The sequence below is a fragment of the Mus caroli genome, unplaced genomic scaffold (assembly GCF_978045245.1).
Source record: "Mus caroli unplaced genomic scaffold, Mus_caroli_1 scaffold_12, whole genome shotgun sequence".
In the NCBI taxonomy this organism is placed as follows: domain Eukaryota; kingdom Metazoa; phylum Chordata; class Mammalia; order Rodentia; family Muridae; genus Mus; species Mus caroli.
Window position 1 is genome coordinate 33,642,465 of NW_028227267.1, and position 8,152 is coordinate 33,650,616.

The window sequence follows — 8,152 nt, forward strand, 5'->3', positions numbered from 1 at the left end:
CCAACCTGCCAACTGCAGCCTTTCCTTCGGACTTAAATTAGATGAGCCAACCTCATGCTCATATCTGAGCAGCCATAACATCTCCAAGCAGCATCATGTGAATGTTGGTCCCTTTTACCTGTAGGACACTGAACATCTCTGACACAGCAACATCACAGAATCTATGTACATAGATAGAGTTTCCTGAAAACCAGCTGGCTACATGAATCAGGGCTTCAGAGATATCTGATAACATGATCCTATCTATGACTGGATTTTCCTTCTCAAAATCCTCTTTTCAGGGTCCCTTAAGGTTGCTCTTATCAGTACAATATAAAAGATATCCTTCATAATACTGGAATTCATCCCACCCACATAGTGCTAACTCCAGCCCAGATATCACAGTTGCCAAGATTCACAAAGTCAGGTGGTATTCAGAAATCTCTAATTATATGCATAAATACCTCAGCCTTGCTGTATCAGAGAAGTTCATTGTCCTCCAGGGGAGAAAAAGGCCAACATTCACAAGAGACTGTTCAAATTTTCTTTTCATTCGTGAGCATAAACTTGTTTCTCAGTTCAGCATTGTAATCTGAAGGTAGGCAAAGTCCTTCTCCACCTAGGATCCTGCCCCTGAAAACGTAGGCACTCCTGTGGCTTCAGTTCACAGAGAACACCATCAGAACCAAGGCCAAATTGAGATTGAATAGCAAATCCAGTTCTCTTCAGTACCTCCACTAACACGTGTTGATGCTTGATAAATAAAGGGTTTAAATAACTGCACCACATCTTGACTGTTCCTCTGGCTTCTTTACTCTGCTTATAGAGCAAAGACAAGAATTTTACAACTATTCATCCCCAAGCCATCTTGACTTTTGGCCTTAGCATCCTACAAATTGGTTAGGTTCCACTAAGCATAATCTTAGCTATTTTACTATGCAGAATATCATATCTATTCTAGCAAATGGGTAATATCTTTTGATATTTTCCTGTATTCTGATAGTCATGCAGTGAAACTCATATGTCACTTTAAACAAGAAGTTCAAATATGATTTCTGAAGATTCTCCTTGCAATGACATTATATAAGCCAGCAATTGTTTCAAAACTTTCAATTCCAATACTTTCTAAGAGTTCACATTGTGCTTAGTTCAGAGACATGTCTTTAATCTGAAGCATTAATGCCTGGATACATACTAGTTACCAAGAATATAGAGGAAATGTAAACCAAGACCATGTGAGCTTTGAAATATTTTAGGAACAGTTCAACAGTCTAGTGGCCCTCCTTTCACATTCTGCCTTAAGATATGATCCATCAATTTAAGATGGTATATCTGCTGCCTCCATCTCATTATTGCCTTCTGCTCTATCTTTATTTTTAAGGAACAAAGGCTGTGTATGATAGTGAGTACATGAAGATATGCAGTCATATCTTCTAGGTAGATGAGAAGCCTGATTAAAAGAGGCAACAGCAATGATGAATACCACTGAGTCTCAAATAAGAAGCCCAAGAATGATCAAAGGCATAGTTATAAAGATCACGCCTTTATCTTCATGCTCTGAGACTACCTTGCTTTCTTAGTTTAAGTAACTGATAAAGTTAGACAAGATTACTCAAGACCAATATTATTAAAAGGAGGGGGGAAAGAAGGAAGAAGGATAGATGAATGGATGGATGGATGGATGGATGGAAGGAAGGAAGGAAGGAAAGGAGGAAAGAAATAATTTTGCCCAACTAGACATTTTGAGTCCATTTTTCTTTAAGGAAATATCCTAGGCATATTATAAAATTTAATCTGTATATTTAAAATAACAGCTTTGCAGTTAGTTTTGAAATCAGAAATGCAAAACATCCTACTTTGTTGGTCTACAGTATACTATTTGAGTACACTGTAAACTCAAAGAATAGCTGATGTTCCAAATTTTGTCATTAGCTTTTCAATTTCATGTTGACTATGTTAGCTGATTTTTTTCATGGAAGTGATAAAAAAAAATCTCTGTCAGAAGACATGTCAGCAAGAAATGTCTCTTCTTGTTTTACAGATACAATCCTTCCATCTTCTGAGATCTTCTAGAATTTCTTTCTTCAGAGACTTGAAGTTTTTATTATACAGATCTTTCACTTCCTTAGTTAGAGTCACGCCAAGATATTTTATATTATTTGTGACTATTGAGAAGGGTGTTGTTTCCCTAATTTCTTTCTCAGCCTGTTTATTCTTTGTGTAGAGAAAGGCCATTGATTTGTTTGAGTTAATTTTATATCCAGCTACTTCACCGAAGCTGTTTATCAGGCCTCTCCTGGGCATATATCCAGAAGATGTCCCAACCGGTAAGAAGGACACATGCTCCACTATGTTCATAGCAGCCCTATTTATAATAGCCAGAAGCTGGAAAGAATCCAGATGTCCCTCAACAGAGGAATGGATACAGAAATTATGGTACATCTACACAATGGAGTACTACTCAGCTATTAAAAAGAATGAATTTATGAAATTCCTAGCCAAATGGATGGACCTGGAGGGCATCATCTTGAGTGAGGTAACACAATCACCAAGGAACTCACACAATATGTATTCACTGATAAGTGGATATTAGCCCAAAACTTAGGATATCCAAGATATAAGATACAATTTGCTAAACGCATGAAACTCAAGAAGAATGAAGACCAAAATGTGGACACTGTGCCCCTTCTTAGAATTTGGAACAAAACACCCATGGAAGGAGTTACAGAGACAAAGCTTGGAGCTGTGATGAAAGGATGGACCATCTAGAGATTGCCGTATCCAGGGATCCATCCCATAATCAGCTTCTAAACGCGGACACCATTGCATACACTAGCAAGATTTTGCTGAAAGGACCCAAATATAGCTGTCTTTTGTGAGACGATGCCGGGGCCTAGCAAACACAGGAGTGGATGTTCACAGTCAGCTATTGGATGTATCACAGGGCTCCCAATGGAGAAGCTAGAGAAAGTACCCAAGGAGCTAAAGGGATCTGCAACCCTATAGTTGGAACAACATTATGAACTAACCAGTACCCCGGAGCTCTTGTCTCTAGCTGCATATGTATCGAAAGATGGCCTATTCGGCCATCACTGGAAAGAGAGGCCCATTGGACTTGCAAACTTTATATGCCCCAATATAGGGGAATGCCAGGGCCAAAAGAATGGGAATGGGTGGGTAGGGAAGTGGGGGGCGCTATGGGGGACTTTTGGGATAGCATTGGAAATGTAATTGAGGAAAATATGTAATAAAAAATATTAAAAATTAAAAAAAAACAGATACAATCCATCATGGTGGGGAAGGTATGGCATCAAGCAAGTCACATTACATCAATGGTCAGGGAGAAGAGAGAAATTAAGGCTGGTACTCAACTCACTTTTTTTAAAATTCAGTCTGGGACACCTGTGTCACATTCTTCCCTATGAAGTTCAGGAACCATTGCAAAAGAAGGGACACAATGATTGTCAGAACCAGAAGTAGTGAATGCCTAGAGCAAAACAATGTTGACTGGACATGACAGGGCACTGTACACCCAAATAATTTCAGATGTCGATGCTATTAAGTGGGATGTATATATTCTTTACAATAACAAACAAAATTCTGATGGCATTCTTCACAAGAATATAGAAGTAAAAAGCTAAATTTCTTTTGGAAATACAAAATATCCAAGACAAAGGAATGCTGAGGGGAAAAGAGCAATATTCTAAGTATTACTATAAGTAACTTTAAATTATACCAAAGAGCCACAGTAACAAGTGTTATAAAAACAGACATGCAAGGAATAGAATAGAATAGAATAGAATAGAATAGAATAGAATAGAATAGGGTGGGGTGGGTGGGGTGGGTGGAGTGGGATGGGTAGAATAGAATAGAATAGAATAGAATAGAATAGAATAGAATAGAATAGAATGGAGTGGGGTGTGGAGGGGTGGGGTGGGGTGGGGTGGGGTGGAGTGGGATGGGTGGAATAGAATAGAATAGAATAGAATAGAATAGAATAGAATAGAGTGGAGTGGAGTGGAGTGGAGTGGAGTGGAGTGGAGTGGAGTGGAGTGGAGTGGAGTGGAGTGGAATAGATAGAATGGAATGGAATGGAATAGAATAGAATAGAATAGAATAGAATAGAATAGAATAGAATAGAATAGAATAGAATAGAATAGAATAATAGAATAGAAAGAATAGGTGACCAGAACTAAACCCATACAACAACTATAGCCATATAATTTTAAACAATTGTCCCAAAAGCATACATTGGAGAAAAACAACATATTCTTCAGGTGGTTTTGTGACACTGGATATCCATAACGGTTTTTAAAATATAAATAGATCCCTATCTCTCACTCTGTATAAAAATTAATTCAAAAGTGAATTAATCCTTAAGGTCAAAATTGAATCTTTAAAACCACTAGAAGAATACATACAGGGAAACTCCATGGTAGGGACACAGGCAATGGCTTTCTGAATAGGGTTCCCTTAGCTCAGGAAACAGTAAAATAGATCAGAAAATAAGATTGTATAAAACTAAACATCCTGTCCAGCAAAGGAAGCATTATTATAAGAGAAAATATTTACCATTTATCTGGAAAACATTAATTTTCAGGGTACATAAATACTTCAAAATATTAAATACAAGCCAGGTGTGATGGCGCATGCCTTTAATCCCAGCATTTGGGAGGCAGAGGCAGGCAAATTTCTGAGTTCGAGGCCAGCTTGGTCTACAGATTGAGTTCCAGAACAGCCAGGGCTATACAGAGAAACCTTGTATCAAAAAACCAAAAAACCAAAATATAGATAGATAGATAGATAGATAGATAGATAGATAGATAGATAGATAGATAGATACAAAAACAACAAATAAGCCAAATAACAAATGGGCAACATAGAGACAATTAAATTGTGCAAATAGCCAATGACCACATGTCAAATATTTAACATCTTTAGCAAATTAAAACTACACTGAACTTCATCATATTTTCCAGAATGGTTATTATCAAGAAACAAATAATAAATATTAATGAAAGCATGAGAGTTAAGGAACTTTTATCCACTCCTGTTTGGGATAAAAGATTCACAAGTGCTACAGAAATAAGTATGAACACTCTTAAAAAATATAAACATAAGTCCAAATAAATCAACTACATAGCTCCTGGGTATGTGGCTAACAGAATCTATGGTATGTTTATATCATAGAGATAACTGCACATTCATTTTTATTGCTGCACTAGTAACAATAGCCAACACATGGGATCAGCCTAGATATCCATCAACAGAAGAGTTGGTAAAGGAAAGTGTCATGCCCACACATTAAATTTTATTCCATCATGAAAAATGAGACCACATCATGGACAGAAAAAAAGAGATTAAAGTGGACATCAACATATTAAAAATATAGGTTAGGCTAGGAATGACAAATATTGCTTGTTTTCTCTCATATGTAGACTCTAGGGTGTAAAATTCTAGGAAATAGAAAGAAAACTATCAGAGAAGAGGAAGGAAACTGGAGTCAAATGTGGTAGGAGAATAAGGAAGTAGTATTATTTAGGCATGTCACCATGAAACCTTTTGTTTTATACAATAAATACTAATAAACATATTCTCTACTTAATTTAATAACATGTCCATACTGAATTTGAAAAACCCTGGATTTAAAACACTGACCATCTTTTTTGACTTGTATAACCTATATCAATTATGATTTGTTAAACAATTTAAATAACTCAAAGAACAGAGAAGTACTATCTAGCAAAAAATGTATCGATACCCACCAATGCATTAAATTCTTAAGAATATATAGAATGAGTGAAATATGTAGCATCATTCTTAACTAAATACAAGGTCCAATCAAGGTACTAATTATTCATTCACTTATCAAGTAAATGCTTATTAAGCCCACATAATGACAGGTATTGATACAGCCTCTTCTATCACAAGCATGAGAATGGTAACCAGAAAAGAGCAGAGGGATTTTTTCAGAACAGCGAGAGGCAGATTCTGTTTGTAGAGCTCTTTCATGTACCAAGAAATACTCAAAAGATTAAATGGATCCATTTCTACATGATTTATGAGAAAGACATAGTATCGCATATGAAGATTGGTCAGATAGGTGTCCATTAAACTAATGACTTTAAACAAATACCCGACAGTAGATGCAAGTTTGTCACCTCCAGAAGAACTATATACAGAATGAGTTGCTTGAAAGTGGCCTTTTATAGCAGCTGGATGTGTAGCGTAGTTCTTACTAGATAGTCTGGGAGCTCCATCCGCATATTCCAATCTGGAGAAGGAAGGACCTGTATTATGGCTCCAATGCTTCCATGCATTCATAGGCCCTGTGTCATCAAACTCGGATACTATCTGAGAAACAAGGTGTTCAAAGCTCTGTGAATCATTGAGCGGTTTGATTTCATAGATAAGGTCATCCAACTTCATGACCCCTGACAGGCCCCCATAACAAGTATCCACAGTGACCATGGATTGCGGGATCCCCTCCAGGTAGCCAATATAGTAACAATCTACAGGAAAAAAAGGGGTAATCCATCTGTAAGACTCCTTGGTCATCTTGAGTTGTCAGCAACAAGTGTCTGGGCCAAATGAGTGTCTTTCTTCGCAGGTGGATGATATGTCTCTGGCCCCGAAAACGCAAGCTATATGAGCGCAGTCTTTGTGCTTGAAGTCCTTTGGTATGGTAGATCTCCTTCCGAGGAATAACCACCTCTGATGAGATGTAACGCCAAGTGGGATGGCCTTGAGAACACCAGACTGGAACCAGGAGGAGCAGCCAGAATGCAAACAGCAAGAGGAGGACCCTGGGGACCACAGGTCTTTCCACTAGCCTCATGCCCCAGGTCAGAGATAACATCCTGGGTGGAGCTAAATCCCTCTGCTGTGGCCACTGCCTGGTCTAGAAAATACTGACAGAGGACCAAAAGCCTCCTCAGGCTCCCAACCTAAGTGGTTACCCAGACAACTGGAGTTAGGTAACAGTCACTGGGTGTGGCAGGAATTGAGCCTGAATGTGTTAGCTGAGGTTGAGGTTAAATGTGGTCAAAAGGGATGTCTATAAATGTACCTGGACAAGAAAAGTAGAAGCAGCAAGTAGTGTCTCTGACAGGCTCAATCCTTTCTTTTCGTTTTTTGAAGTACAAAATATCATTTCCACATTTCCACATGAATTCATTTGGTTCCCAATGTGACTCTGGGTCTCTTTCTAGGAGTCAATATTTCTTTATATCTTGGCTCATGTTTCTCACAGTTGTTCTGATTTCTTGTTTTGTTTTGTTTGTTTGTTTGAAAGTTACAAGTAAATACTGTCTATATTAGCCTTTTAGCTATAAATGATTCTTTTATTTCTTCTAAACATATTTTGTTTGAGTTTTAGTTAAACTATTTACAAATGAGGTTTGTTTGTTTGTTTGTTTGTTTGTTTTCCTTTTGGGTGTTGCTCGAAAGTTTAGAGCCTTCTGTGAATATTGTGTTGTTGTTTCTCCAATATTATTAGACCTGAGAATTCTATCTGGAAAAAAAAAAGAGATTAAATGGAGCCCAGTAAAAGTGACTTTAAGCTTATGCCAGGTTGTAGATTTCCCCATCTTCTGAGATTGGTGAATCCCACTTATATTTAACTCTGCTAGAGTGGTTCAGAAACAACCAAGTATCAATAATGTAAACTGACAGGCAATTCTAGAGAAATAAAATGTTTATTATCCCTCAACACTTTCTCTACTCTTATGATGCATGAAGTGACTAAAATCTATGAGGCACAGACACAGTCTAGGTTAATGGAGAATTTCATAGAGGCCAGTGTATCAGACCTCCAAGCAATAAGAGATGAAGACAACCTTAGTGGAACCCAGAGTTACAAATCATTTTCAGTAGAAAGAAACACTAAACTCTTAGAAAGGAAATTTCCTAAGATAGGGTTCTCCCTTGACTTATTGTCAAAAATAGAGAGAGACAGAGACAGAAAGAGAGAGAGATCAAAGAAGTAGTGCTTTTAGAATAAATGGCTACAAATACAGGGAGAAGAAAAGTAGGCAGAGAAAAGAGTATGGTGTATAGAGTAAGAGAAGAGCAGGTAACAGAGTTCAGGCTAGACACATCATGGACTTACTGGCCTCCTCGAACCCTTCATTTATAAAAGGGACAATAAATCCCATAAGATTCAATCTTGAGG

At 37.6% G+C, this 8,152-nt stretch overlaps 1 pseudogene; it reads right to left on the bottom strand.

Moving 5' to 3' along the window:
- Positions 1 to 5,862: 5,862 nt before the first annotated feature.
- On the bottom strand, positions 5,863 to 6,925 carry LOC110309699 (disintegrin and metalloproteinase domain-containing protein 18-like; annotated as a pseudogene).
- Positions 6,926 to 8,152: the final 1,227 nt, after the last annotated feature.